The 14768-nt window shown below is 47.3% G+C and overlaps 1 protein-coding gene across 6 annotated transcripts in view; it reads right to left on the bottom strand.

Annotated features, from left to right (window-relative positions):
* Positions 1-14768, bottom strand: part of EZH1 (enhancer of zeste 1 polycomb repressive complex 2 subunit) — an 800790-nt gene that overhangs the window by 715479 nt on the left and 70543 nt on the right. The gene's annotated exons all lie outside the window — the stretch shown is intronic.

The following is a 14768-nucleotide window of genomic DNA, read 5'->3' as shown; positions in this document are numbered from 1 at the left end:
AATGGCCAAGAAATCATAAATTCTGCCAGGGTATGTAAACTTATCAGCACAACTGTATATAGATCAATAATCATGTGTCTCAAGGCTGGACACAGAGATAAATGTAAATCATATAAAGAAAAGGTGCATTTCTTCTATTAAAAAAAAGTCTTTCATATCCTGGGTAGCCATCTGTGATCTATCCCTTCACCATAGTGAGAAATTCTTATAATTTGGTGACTTGATCCCTTTCTTCCTGTGCCACCTCCGTGCTCTCTGGTCTCTCACCTTAAATATGCTTTAAATCAGTATGTGTTGTAATCTCCCAGGGATGCCAGAAGACCATGGAATCGCCTCTAGGGGTCCTTTGTTATGCATTTTCAATGCTCTATATGTTATTGGGGATTGCTGGTTCTCTTTTAATCCTAGAGATATCTTCTTCCATATGCTCCCAGATATGTGTGGGTGAAGAAAGGAGACTCTCGTAGTGTATTGCCTTTATATAAAGTATTTATTAAAAGCAAACAGCTAAAAACTCACATTAAAAAGCCGATGACTGGCGAAAATCCACGAGTGCCGAACTCATTAGTGTACAGCGTCACTTCCGGTATTCCTCCATGCACGCCCTGAAGGAATACCGGAAGCGACGCCCCACACTAACGAGTTCGGCACTCGTGGATTTTCGCCAGTCATGGGCTTTTTAATATGAGTTTTTAGCTGTTTGCTTTTAATAAATACTTTATATAAAGGCAATACACTACGAGAGTCTCCTTTCTTCACCCACACATATCTGGGAGCATATGGAAAATCTCTAGGATTAATAGAAAGCCAGCAATCCCCAGTAACTAGGGGTGCACCAAATGGGTTTTTTGGTGCCGAAACCGAAAATGAAAAATACACTAGGCCGAAAACTGAAACCGATGACAATGACCGATACTGAAAATGACTGTTTTTAAAAAATATTTTTATACAGATGTCAGAGACTGGGGACATGGTACAGGAGATGGTCAGAGACTGCAGACATGGTACAGGAGATGGTCAGAGACTGGGGACATGGTACAGGAGATGGTCAGAGACTGGGGACATGGTACAGGAGATGGTCAGAGACTGGGGACATGGTACAGGAGATGGTCAGAGACTGGGGACCATGGTACACGAGATGGTCAGAGACTGGGGACCATGGTACACGAGATGGTCAGAGACTATCGACATGGTACACGAGATGGTCAGAGACTGGGGACATGGTACAGGAGATGGTCAGAGACTGGGCACATGGTACAGGAGATGGTCAGAGACTGGGGACATGGTACAGGAGATGGTCAGAGACTGGGGACCATGGTACAGGAGATGGTCAGAGACTGGGGACCATGGTACATGAGATGGTCAGAGATTATGGACATGGTACAGGAGATGGTCAGAGACTGGGGACATGGTACAGGAGATGGTCAGAGACTGCAGACATAATACAAGAGATCAATGCAGCCTCACCAGTGCCCGTCAGATGCAGCCTGCCTGTGTCCCCAGTGCAGCCAGCCAGACTGTGTCCCCCGGTGCAGCCAGCCAGTGTCCCCCGGTGCAGCCATCCCAGCCTGCCAGTGTCCCCCAGTGCAGCCAGCCCAGCCTGCCAGTGTCCCCCAGTGCAGCCAGCCAGTGTCCCCAGTGCAGCCAGCCCAGCCTGCCAGTGTCCCCAGTGCAGCCAGCCCAGCCTGCCAGTGTCCCCAGTGCAGCCAGCCCAGCCTGCCAGCGTCCCCAGTGCAGCCAGCCCAGCCTGCCAGCGTCCCCAGTGCAGCCAGCCTGTGCAGGGGAAGAGAGGGAAGGAGCGAGGAGAGCCGCCAACTGCAGACATGGTACAGGAGATGGTCAGAGACTGGGGACACGGTACAGGAGATGGTCAGAGACTGGGGGCATGGTACAGGAGATGGTCAGAGACTGCAGACATAATACAAGAGATCAATGCAGCCTCACCAGTGCCCGTCAGATGCAGCCTGCCTGTGTCCCCAGTGCAGCCAGCCAGACTGTGTCCCCCAGTGCAGCCAGCCAGTGTCCCCAGTGCAGCCATCCCAGCCTGCCAGTGTCCCCCAGTGCAGCCAGCCCAGCCTGCCAGTGTCCCCCAGTGCAGCCAGCCCAGCCTGCCAGTGTCCCCCAGTGCAGCCAGCCAGTGTCCCCAGTGCAGCCAGCCCAGCCTGCCAGTGTCCCCAGTGCAGCCAGCCCAGCCTGCCAGTGTCCCCAGTGCAGCCAGCCCAGCCTGCCAGCGTCCCCAGTGCAGCCAGCCCAGTCTGCCAGCGTCCCCAGTGCAGCCAGCCTGTGCAGGGGAAGAGAGGGAAGGAGCGAGGAGAGCCGCCAACTGCAGACATGGTACAGGAGATGGTCAGAGACTGGGGACATGGTACAGGAGATGGTCAGAGACTGGGGGCATGGTACAGGAGATGGTTAGAGACTGGGGACATGGTACAGGAGATGGTCAGAGACTTGGGACATGGTACAGGAGATGGTCAGAGACTGGGGACATGGTACAGGAGATGGTCAGAGACTGGGGACATGGTACAGGAGATGGTCAGAGACTGGAGACATGGTACAGGAGATGGTCAGAGACTATGGACAGTGTCCCCAGTGCAGCCAGCCTGTGCAGGGAAAGAGAGGGAAGAGAGAGGAGAGCCACCGACTGCAGACATGGTACAGGAGATGGTCAGAGACTATGGACATGGTACCGGAGATGGTCAGAGACTGCAGACATAATACAAGAGATAAATGCAGCCTCACCAGTGCCCGTCAGATGCAGCCTGCCTGTGTCCCCAGTGCAGCCAGCCAGCCTGTGTCCCCAGTGCAGCCAGCCAGTGCCCCCAGTGCAGCCAGCCAGTGCCCCAAGTGCAGCCAGCCCAGCCTGCCAGTGTCCCCAGTACAGTCAGCCCAGCCTGCCAGTGTCCCCAGTACAGCCAGCCCCTGCCTGCCAGTGTCCCCAGTACAGCCAGCCCAGTCTGCCAGTGTCCCCAGTGCAGCCAGCCCTGCCTGTGTCCCCAGTGCAGCCAGCCAGCCTGTGTCCCCAGTGCAGCCAGCCAGCCTGTGTCCCCAGTGCAGCCAGCCCAGCCTGCCAGTGTCCCCAGTGCAGCCAGCCCAGTTTGCCAGTGTCCCCAGTCCAGTCTACCAGTGTCCCCTATGCAGCCAGCCCAGCCTTCCAGTGTACCCAGTGCAGCCAGCCCAGCCTGCCAGTGTCTCCAGTGCAGCCAGCCCAGCCTGCCAGTGTCTCCAGTGCAACCAGTCAGTGTCCCCAGTGCAGCCATCCCAGCCTGCCAGTGTCCCCAGTGCAGCCATCCCAGCCTGCCAGTGTCCCCAGTGCAGCCAGCCCAGCCTACCAGTGTCCCCAGTGCAGCCAGCCCAGCCTACCAGTGTCCCCAGTGCAGCCAGCCTGTGCAGGGGAAGAGAGAGAAGAGCCGCCGCCGCCTGTTTGATTAGAGCGCCAGGTACATCACAGCTTTTATTTCAATAGCTGTGTGTTCCCCGCCATGCGCGCCGTCATATAAAGCCCCTTCCCCTTGTCCGGGGAACTTTGATATCCTGGGAAGGGTGATCTGTCTATCAAAGTGCCTGGACAAGGGGGAGGGGCTTTATATGATGGCGTGCACGGCGGGTAACACACAGCTATCGAAATGAAAGCTCTGATGTTCCCGGCGCTCTAATCAAACAGGCGGCGGCGGCTCTCCTCTCTCTTCTGCGCTATAAGACACCCCTGTAATGGGCGGCACTGGGGGCAGAGCCCCGCCCCATTTTCAGCTCCATTATTGGCCATTTTTCTCTTTCGGCAAATTCCCAAAAAGCCCATTTTCGGCCGATATGTTCCGGCGGCCGCAATTTCGGTGCATCCCTACCAATAACATATAGAGCATTGAAAATACATAACAGAGGACTCCTGGAAGCTACATAGTTACATAGTCAGGTTGAAAAAAGACACAAGTCCATCCAGTTCAACCATAAAAAAAAAAAAAAATAAAAAAATAAAAAAAAATCGTACAATCCAATATACCCACAGTTGATCCAGAGGAAGGCAAAAAAAACCCCAGCAGAGCATGCTCCAGTTTGCTACAGCAGGGGAAAAAATTCCTTCCTCATCCCCCAAGAGGCAATCGGATTTTCCCTGGATCAACTTTATCTATAAATGCTAGTACCCAGTTATATTATGTACATTTAGGAAAGTATCCAGGCCTTTCTTAAAGCAATCTACTGAGCTGGCTAGAACCACCTCTGGAGATTCCATGGTATGCCGCCATCCCTGGGAGATAACAACATATGCTGATTTAAAGTGAGAGGCCAGAGAGCACGGAGGTGGCACAGGAAGAAAGGGATCAAGTCACCAAATTATAAGAATTTCTCACTATAGTGAAGGGATAGATCACGGATGGCTACCCAGGATATGAAAGACTTTTTTTGACAGAAGAAATGCACCTTTTCTTGTTTATATGATTTACATTTGCCTCTGTGCCCAGCCTTGAGACACATGATTATTGATCTAAATATACACTGTTAGTACTTTAATGGAGCAGAGGATTCATCTGTATGTTTCATAACAATTGTTTATCTGCAGCACCTATAGCAATTGTATAGCTCAGTCACTTTTTACCCATTTGCAAGTATCATTATATTTACACCCGTATGTGGATTTACGGGCACCTTCTTTTCGAAACACATGACACTTTATGGCACTAGAGTCACTTTATATTACTTGACGGACAGCACAACACTACCTTTTTTATTTATTATTACCATTAGCCACGGATAAGCTATCCAGTGTCAGCAGCTGTTTGGCCCACATTTGCACTGTATATTAAGTGGTAGCACGAGAGTAATACACAAAATTGTTCACGTTACTAGTATAGTATCAATATCGCGGAACAAGATCTTTGATCTAATCAGAGCTATACTAGCATCCCCAATAGTATAGTGTTCCCAAAAACGCAGCGTTAGCAGGATCAGTCCCGACACCTGCCATCACCTGCATTTAGCCCCCCCCCCCATTAGATCACTGTCACTTCTGATACACAGTACACAAAACCTCAGCATTAGCAAGATCAGTCCTGCTCTCTGCTAGCACTAGCAGGTACATTTTATTTGTAGCGGTTCAAACAGTCTCTGACAGCCAGGTGCTTTTTTTACCTGTGAGTCGCACTAGGTACCTATAAATTTAGCGGCCAAAATGTCCAACGAAAGGTACACTAGTGAAGAGGCCTACAGGATTCCGAGCATGACAGATGAGAGCATTAGGGAGTCCTCACTGTCAGAATCAGGCTCAGAATACGAACCTGTAGAGAGCAGCGGCAGCCTGACAAATAGCTCGGACGATGGAGTAGAGGTCCCTGCTATGGTCAGGCATACCTGACCCCATGCCATACTAGTGACACTCTACCTTTTGGTGAACTGGCAAGCACCAGCGGCCCAGTATATCCTGATCTTAGACACACCAGCACTGGAGTAACACTTCGTGACGTAGAGAGCCCCATAAGTGTAGTTCAAGCTGGTGCGGTGGTGCAGCCACCAAGAATTCAAACACAGAACCGTAGAGCCCATAGTGCACTTGCTGGTGCGCTTGCAAATCCTGTTTGGCAGCCCACAGAATCTGCAGCGCCCGTATTCGCCCCCCTTCACTGGCCAACACGAAATTCAGGTGGAAACAGCAAATTTAACGACCCTTGGTTTTTTGCAGCGGAATATCTGTACAAGGCAATTGTGGACTAAAGCAATTTACAGTCAGGTCCATAAATATTGGGACATCGACACAATTCTTATCTTTTTGGCTCTATACACCACCACAATGGATTTGAAAAGAAACAGCTTTAATTTGAGGGTATTCACATCCAAATCAGGTGAACGGTGTAGGAATTACAACAGTTTGTATATGTGCCTCCCACTTTTTAAGGGACCAAAAGTAATGGGACAGATTAACAATCATCCATCAAACTGTCACGTTTTAATACTTGGTTGCAAATCCTTTGCAGTCAATTACAGCCTGAAGTCTGGAACGCATAGACATCACCAGACGCTGGGTTTCATCCTGGTGATGCTCTGCCAGGCCTCTACTGCAACTGTCTTCAGTTCCTGCTTGTTCTTGGGGCATTTTCCCTTCAGTTTTGTCTTCAGCAAGTGAAATGCATGCTCAATCGGATTCAGGTCAGGTGATTGACTTGGCCATTGCATAACATTCCACTTCTTTCCCTTAAGAAACTCTTTGGTTGCTTTCGCAGTATGCTTCGGGTCATTGTCCATCTGCACTGTAAAGCGCCGTCCAATGAGTTCTGAAGCATTTTGCTGAATATGAACAGATAATATTGCCCGAAACACTTCAGAATTCATCCTGCTGCTTTTGTCAGCAGTCACATCATTAATAAATAAAAGAGAACCAGTTCCATTGGCAGCCATACATGCCCACGCCATGACACTACCACCACCATACTTCACTGATGAGGTGGTATGCTTTGGATCATGAGCAGTTCCTTTCCTTCTCCATACTCTTCTCATCACTCTGGTACAAGATGATCTTTGTCTCATCTGTCCATAGGTTGTTGTTCCAGAACTGTAAAGGCTTTTTTAGATGTTGTTTGGCAAATTCTAATCTGGCCTTCCTGTTTTTGAGGCTCACCAATGGTTTACATCTTGTGGTGAACTCTCTGTATTCACTCTGGTGAAATCTTCTCTTGATTGTTGACTTTGACACGCATACACCTACCTCCTGAAGAGTGTTCTTGATCTGGCCAACTGTTGTGAAGGGTGTTTTCTTCACCAGGGAAAGAATTCTTCGGTCATCCACCACAGTTGGTCTGCATACCCTTGTATTTTTGCCAGCCAATCATGAGAGCTATTGAACCAGGTCTCTGAAATTCCCACAAAATCCAAATCCTCCTCGTACAACAGTATCTCTAGTTCACCCATCTTGTCCGCCATGCTCCTGGCATTGGTGAACATGCCACATAGTTTAGACCGGTCGCATATTGTCCTCGTATTGGGTGTTTCGAGATTGCAACTAGGACTTGCTACTATACTTACCTTGTGTTTTTGTGCTTTGGTCAACCTACCACTAATGCCCCCAATACTACCCTCTGGAATATCTTCTGCGCTGACTATCTCTACCTCTGGACCCCCCATCGCCTAGTTTAAAAACCCCTCTAACTTTTTGGCCATCTTCATTCCCAGCAGATCTGCACCCGCCGGGCACTAGCATCAGCTCCGGGACACGCTTCAGGCGTGCGCAACACCGGAGGCGTCTTAACTACTTGCTGCCCGCGCTATAGCCGAAAGACAGCTGCAGCACGGGCCTTAATTGCCAGGAGGACGTCCATGGATGTCCTCCAGAGCAAGCGCAGTCTGCGCGACCCTGCGGGTTGCGCGCTCTGTGATGAGCCGAGTCTATGAGACTCGGCTCATCACAGATCCGAGTAAGGGGTCAATCCCGGCCCCTTACCACGTGATCAGCTGTCAGCCAATGACAGCTGATCACGTGATGTAAACAGAAGCTCGGTAATCTGTCAGTGTGAGGGGGAAAAAAAGACGATCACCAGCTTCTGTCAGAGGGACATCGGTCCCTCACTCAGAAAGCTACAGCTGTGCCCACCAGTGTCATCTGCGCCACCTACGAGTGCCACCTATCAGTACCCACCAGTGCCACCTACCAGTGCCACCCATTAATGCCCATCAGTGCTGCCAATCAATACCCATCAGTGTCTAACAATCAGTGCCACAGATCAGCGCTGCCTATCAGTGTCAATTACCAGTGCACATCAGTGCCACCCATCAGTGATCATCAGTGCCCTTCAGTGCCACCCATCAGTGCCACCCATCAGTGCTTATCAGTGGCACCTATCAGTGCCCATTAATGCCGCCTTATCAGTGCCAATCAGTTCCCGCCTATCAGTGTCCATCAGCGCAGCCTATCAGTGCTCATCAGCACAGCCTCATCAGCGCACATCAGTGAAGGAGAAAAAATTACTTGTTTTTTGAGGAACTTTGACCTGGAGGTCCTTATTAACCGCCTACAAATTCCTACTAGATCTCCACGCCACGCCACGGAGGACCCTCCATTCAAAATGGGAAAGGGACTTGCAAGTAACCTTCACCGAACCCCAAAAAGAACACATACTTTTTTGCGCACAGAAATCTTCTCTATGTAGCAAATACCAAGAGACTACTTATAAAATAATGACGCGTTGGTATAGAACCCCTTCTGTTCTGGCTAAACTATTTCCTCAACAAACCGATCGTTGTTGGCGCTGCGGCCTACACTCAGGCACCCTCCTACATATTTTTTGGGATTGCCCTGTGCTCCAAACTTTTTGGCAACCGGTGCTTAAGCTTATACATAAATTTACAGATATTTCCTTACAAGATAACCCAGCAGCAGTCCTACTTAACCTCACCCCTTTATCAAGGAAACGTTATCATAAATCCCTTCTCAAACATCTCCTTAACGTGGCACGGGCCTGCATCCCGCCTCTTTGGAAGCAACAGTCCGTGCCAACGGTGGCCCACAAGAGTGAAGGACATTGAGCAAATGGAAGATCTGACCTCTGCTTTGCAAGATAAATCAGAGAGGAACATAAGTCTCTCTCTCATATATATATATATATATATATATATATATATATATATATATATATATATATATATATATCCTGTACTAGGCTTCAAATTAAAAAAAAAAAAAAAAAAATTACTTGTTTTCAAAATTTTATAACAAAACTATGAAACAGTTTTGTTTTTTTTTGTTTTTTTTTTTAAATTGCGGTCCCTTTTTGTTTTATTTAGCAAAAAAAAAAAAAAAAACAGCAGCAATTAATTACCACCAAAAGAAATCTCTATCTGTGTGAAAAATTTCATTTGGGTAAACTGTACATGACCGCGCAACTGTCATTCAAAGAGTGACAGCGCTGAAAGCTGAAAATTGGTCTGGGCAGGAAGGGGGTTTAAGTGCCCAATAAGCAAGTGGTTAAGGAGCCAACGTACAGCTACGACAGCTCACGCAGGGGATCAACCCTGCCGCAGTAAAACTGCGGCGGCTGGTCCGAAAGCAGTTTAAGTCCCAAACCTTTTCCTCTTAAATTTCAGATTCAGGCATGGAGGCGGATCACTATAGTATGTCATGGGCCTCATTTAAAAGGAGTTGTAAAGGCAGAACCTTTTGTGTGTAGCAGCCACCCCAGCACCCCATCTCTCTCCAACGATGTCCAGGAATGTCTAAGCCATCCGGAACAGTGCTCCTGATTGGCTGAGACACAGTAGCGGCGCCAATGGCTCCTGCGGCTGTCAATTAAAGTCAGCCAGTCAATCAGGGGAGAGAGGGATGGTGCCGTGTCCTGGCTCTGTGTCTGAATGGACCCACAGAGCTGTGACTCGGCTCCAGTACCCCCATAGGAAGCTGCTGACTGTGGGAGCACTCAATAGGAGGGAGGGGCCAGGAGCAGCAAAGAGGGACCCGAGAAGAGGAGGATCTGGGCTGCTCTCTGCAAAACCAACTGCACAGGTAAGTATAACATGTTTTTTTTTTTTAAATAACAAATGAGACTTTACAATCACTTAAAGTCCCAAAATCCCTCATATACCCCTGTGATTGTGGCTCTGGTGTGGCGTATTTCGGTGATCAGGACACTGGTATGGTGCATGGTGGTGTAACTGTGAGCACTGGTGACACTGGGACAGGTGACAGGGGCTGGCTGCATTCTTTATTATTACTACACTTAAGGCAGCGATCAGAAAGACCGAGGTAGTGATCAGGGACAATGGGTACAAGACCATGTGATCACCCGGAGAGAGCAGTAATGTGATCGCTGTCACACATGGAGCCGCTGTCCCCAGGGCGACGTCCACGCTGCTTCCTGTTTGCTATCTATAGGCTGCCGGCGGATGGGAAGCGGTTAAATAAAGAAGCAGAGAAGCTATCTGATGGGTATTAAAGTGTTTGTAAAGCCTCAAGGTTTTTCACTTTAATGCATTCTATGCAATAAGATGAAAAACCTGTGCTGCAGCTCTCCCCCCAGACACCCCCCTCTTTATCTCACCTGAGCCCGATGCGACCCAGCAATGTGCACAAGCGCAGCGGGCTCCAGCCGCTGTCTCTCACCTCATTAGACAGATTGATAGTGCCATTGGCTCCCGCTGCTATCAATCAAATCCATTGACAAGGGAGTGGGGAGCGGGGGCCGAGTCCCACTGTCTGTGTCAATTGACACAGCAGTGGGTCTCGGGAGTGAGACTGCATAGGTGCCTACTGGGAAGTGGGTTCCTTTGGGGGCACCTGACGAAGGAGAGGGGCCTGGAGCACGGGCAGGGGATCCCAGAAGAAGAGAACCGGGGCTGCTCTGTGCAAAACGATTGCACAAAGCAGGTAAGTAAAGGCATGTTTTTTTTTTTTGTTTTTTTTTAATAAAAATAACAAAGGAAGATAAAAAAGGGCTCAAAGTCTTTACCAAGTAACTATAGACCTGTTAGTTTAACTTCTATAGTCGGTAAGATACTGGAGCGTTTAATAAAAGACCACATAGACGAGTTCTTGCTGTGAAAAAGTTGTCAGACAAACCTGCTTTCTTTTTATGAAGAGGTAAGTAAAACCTTAGACAGAGGGGTGGCTGTGGACGTGGTATACTTGGATTTTGCAAAAGTGTTCGATACAGTTCCGCACACACGGCTCATGTGTAAGGTAAAGTCTACAAGCTTGGAAATATCAGTTTGTAAATGGATAGAAAACTGGCTAAAAGAAAGAACTCAGAGAGTAGTGGATAATGATTCTTACTCTGAATGGTCTAAGGTTATCAGTGGTGTACCCCAAGGTTCAGTGCTGGGACCCTTACTTTTTAATATCTTTATAAATTATATAGAGTCTGGGATCAAAAGTAACATTTCTGTCTTTGCAGATGACACCAAGCTATGCAGTGGAATAACGTCCTTACAGGATGTCTTCAATTTACAAGCCGAGAAATGTAAAGTTATGCACTTGGGGGCTAAGAATATGCATGCATCATACATGCTAGGGGGAGTACAACTGGGGGAATCCATAGTGGAGAAGGATCTGGGGGGTTTGGTAGATCATAAGCTCAATAATAACATGCAATGCCAAGCTGCGGTTTCCAAAGCGAGCGAAGTCCTTTCTTGTATTAAGCGAGGTATGGACTCCAGAGAGAGAGATATAATTTTGCCCCTGTTCAAATCATTAGTAAGACCTCATCTGGAATATGAAGTTCAGTTTTGGGCACCAGTTCTCAAAAAGAATATCTGGAGAAAGTGCAGAGAAGGGCAACCAAACTGATAAGAGGCATGGAGGAGCTCAGCTATGAGGAAAGATTAGAGGAACTGAATTTATTCACTCTTGAGAAGAGGAGAATAAGGGGGGATATGATCAACATGTTCAAATATATAAGAGGTCCATATAGTGAACTTGGTGTTACGTTATTCTCTTTACGGTCAACACACAGGGGGCTGATGGGCACTGATACGGGGGGCACTCTTTACGTCTAGAGGAAAAGAGATTTCATCTCCAAATACAAAATGACATTTCAAAGGAAAAAAAGTCATTTAGTATGTAACCAGGTGACCCTGCCCCCTCTGACGTCACGGGGAAACCCATAGGGAAGTTCCCGTCAAGTCCCCGTGCGTCAGAGGGGGGCGGGGTCACCAGGTGGCCCTGCCCTCCGTTATTTAAAAAGGGTCAGAAGATGGGAAGCGTCACAGTGGGAGCCTCCCATCATGGATGCGGAGTGGCCCAAGAACGAAGAAGGGGAGAAGACGCAGCAGAGGAAGATGCCGGACGAGAACACCAGAGCAAGAAGCAGAGGATCGGAGGAAGAACCACAGGAAGAAGAAGATGGAGGAAGAAACCGAAAGGAAGGTAGAAGAAAGAAGATAGAAGAAAGAAGATGGAAAGAAGAAGACTTTAAATAAAGGAATTGTCAAAAACTGTCTCTTGTCATTGTTAACATTTTTGACACTTTTTTTGTGAAATGGTAGGGGTACTTTTGTACCCCCTTACCATTTCACACAGGGGGGGCGGGATCTGGGGGTCCCCTTGTTAAAGGGGGCTTCCAGATTCCGATAAGCCCCCCGCCCGCAGACCCCCACAACATGAGGATGAGGCCCTTGTCCCCATCAACATGGGGACAAGGTGCTTTGGGGGGCCCCCAAAGCACCCTCCCAATGTTGAGGGCATGTGGCCTGGTACGGTTCAGGAGGGGAGGCGCTCTCTCGTCCCCCCTTTTCCTGCAGCCTGCCAGGTTGCGTGTTTGGATAAGGGTCTGGTATGGATTTTTGGGGGGACCCCACCCTATTTTTTTTTAATTTAGGCGCGGGGTTCACCTTAAAATCTATACCAGACCTGAAGGGCCTTTTTTTTTTTGTTTGGGGTTCCCCTGTGGGGAAATTCCATGCCATTTTTATCAATGAACTTATATGTGTATTGTCGGACCGACAATTCATTAATAGCCGCGAGTAGTTTTAAATTACTTTTTTTCCTTTGAAATTTCATTTTGCTGTCACTGTTCTAAACACGGGAAACATGCGCCCCTTTACAGGCATGCTATAAACACCCCCCAGGTACAAAATTTACAGGCATATTAGTTTTTAAAACTTTTTTTTGCATTGATCCATGTCCCCTGGGGCAGGACCCAGGACCCCAAACACTTTTTATGACAACTTGCATATAAGCCTTTAAAATTATCACTTTTAATTATTCATGTTCGAGTGCCATAGATTTTAACGGTGTTTGTGTGTTCGAACAAATGGTTTGCCTGTTCGCATGTTCTGGTGCGAACCGAACAGGGGGGTGTTCGGCTCATCCCTAACCATGGGTATAGAATTTGATATTGGATTGTACGATATTTTTTATTTTTTTTATGGTTGAATTGGATGGACTTGTGTATTTTTTCAACCTGACTAACCATGAAACTATGTGACAGTAGCATGTGTCAGTAGTTTTTTTTTTTTTTTTACAATGCTTTCTTTTTTGAGGGGGGAGTGGACGGCGTCAGTGTTTTTTAAATTTTTTTATTTACAATTTAACTTTGAAGTATGTATTGCAACTTTTTATTTTTCAGCCCTTTTGAGTGGGGACTTTGGTGAGATATCAGGGGTCTAATTCAGACCCCTGATATCTCCCCTTTGACATAGTGAAAGGGACTGAGGACACAGATTCCCCAGTCCCTTTCTCTGCAGCCGCAGAGTTTTTTTTCTGTTTTTGTTTTTTTTAATTGGCTGAACTGGATGGAGTAGTGTCTTTTTTCAACCCAATTATGCCTATATTACATTTTACATATTACAAATATATATTACAAATATGTATTAACCACTTCAATACAGGGCACTTATACACCTTCCTGCCCAGACCAATTTTCAGCTTTCAGTGCTGTCGCAGTTTGAATGACAATCCATCACTGTACCCAAACTAAATTTTTATCATTTTGTTCCCACAAATAGAGCTTTCCTTTGGTGGTATTTGATCACCTCTGCAGTTTTTATTTTTTGCTAAACAAATAAAATAAGACCGAAATTTATGAAAAAAAAAAGTTTTGCTTTTGTTACTGTTAAAAAATTTTGTAAATAAGTAAGTTTTCTGTTTCACTGATGGTCACTGATAAGGCGGCACCGATGAGGTGGCACCAATGAGCGGGCACTGACGATGGCCACTGGTAGGCAGCACTGATATGCAGCACTGATGGGCATTGATAGGCGGCACTGATGGGCACTCATGGTGGCACTGGTAGGCACTGATGGGCCACACTGATGGGCACTGAAAGGCTGCAAAGATGAGTTTTTATGGGTGGCACTGCTGGGCACTGATAGGCGGCACTGATACGTGGCACTGATAGGCACTGTGAGTGAGTGATGACAGCTCCTCATCTTCATGGGGAAGTGAGTGGGCTGTAGTTAAAAGAAAAAAAAATCCGATTTTTTTTTTTTACATCTCTCACTGAGTCATGGAAAACATTTCCAAACCAATCATTAACATGTTAGCTGCAAAAAACATAGCATCTAATTCTTTCCCCCTTTGCCCAAAAAGGTAAAGAAAAAAAAAAATCAAAAAGGGAACGGAAGAATAACCTAGAGCTCCATTGCAAAACTTTATAGACATTCCATTAACAGCAGCTTCTATTTACAACTTAAACAAAAAGAGGATTCTACACACCCAACAAGTTTATTATATCAAAAACTATACAAAATAGGCTAGCACAAACCATTTACCCTACAATCCCCATGACCTCCCAAAGAAACCCCCTCTTTGGTTAACCCAAATACCTCACCCTGTATGGGACAAAAATGCACCACGCCTCGTAAACTGGCGAGAGGTGGGGGATGCTGAGCCCACCCTCTCCAATGCAAACACCCCCTTAAAAAATTTGCTGTAAGACAAACTACCAAAGATCCCTAGAACCCATTCCCTAAGGGGTGCAATGATCCACCTTAAAGCCACAATGGGCATATGGTACACTGCCCCGTACCAGAACGGGGTACATTGGCCTATATGAAAACCACAACCTACAAAGCCCGTTGGGACACCTGCGTAGTCAAAGCTCAGTCAGTCAAGTATGAAACGATGATCAAAAACTGGGACAGAACAACCTGATATCCAATCAATATCAAGTCATCCAATGTCCGGCTAATTAGCACTAGTAACACTAGTTCAGCCATGTAAATGATCAGTACCGACTGTTGTAACCTAAAGCAGGCTGTCCATGTGGGGATATGGAAGGAGAGATTACAGTGATGCGGTAGTGTGTGAAATAAAGGATAGCTTCTGTGTAGACTTGAATCTCTGTACACAGCAGCCT

Source organism: Aquarana catesbeiana, linkage group LG12 (genome assembly GCF_042186555.1).
Source record: "Aquarana catesbeiana isolate 2022-GZ linkage group LG12, ASM4218655v1, whole genome shotgun sequence".
In the NCBI taxonomy this organism is placed as follows: domain Eukaryota; kingdom Metazoa; phylum Chordata; class Amphibia; order Anura; family Ranidae; genus Aquarana; species Aquarana catesbeiana.
The sequence above is the reverse complement of the archived record's forward strand: the minus strand, read 5'-3'. Positions and strand labels throughout refer to the sequence as shown.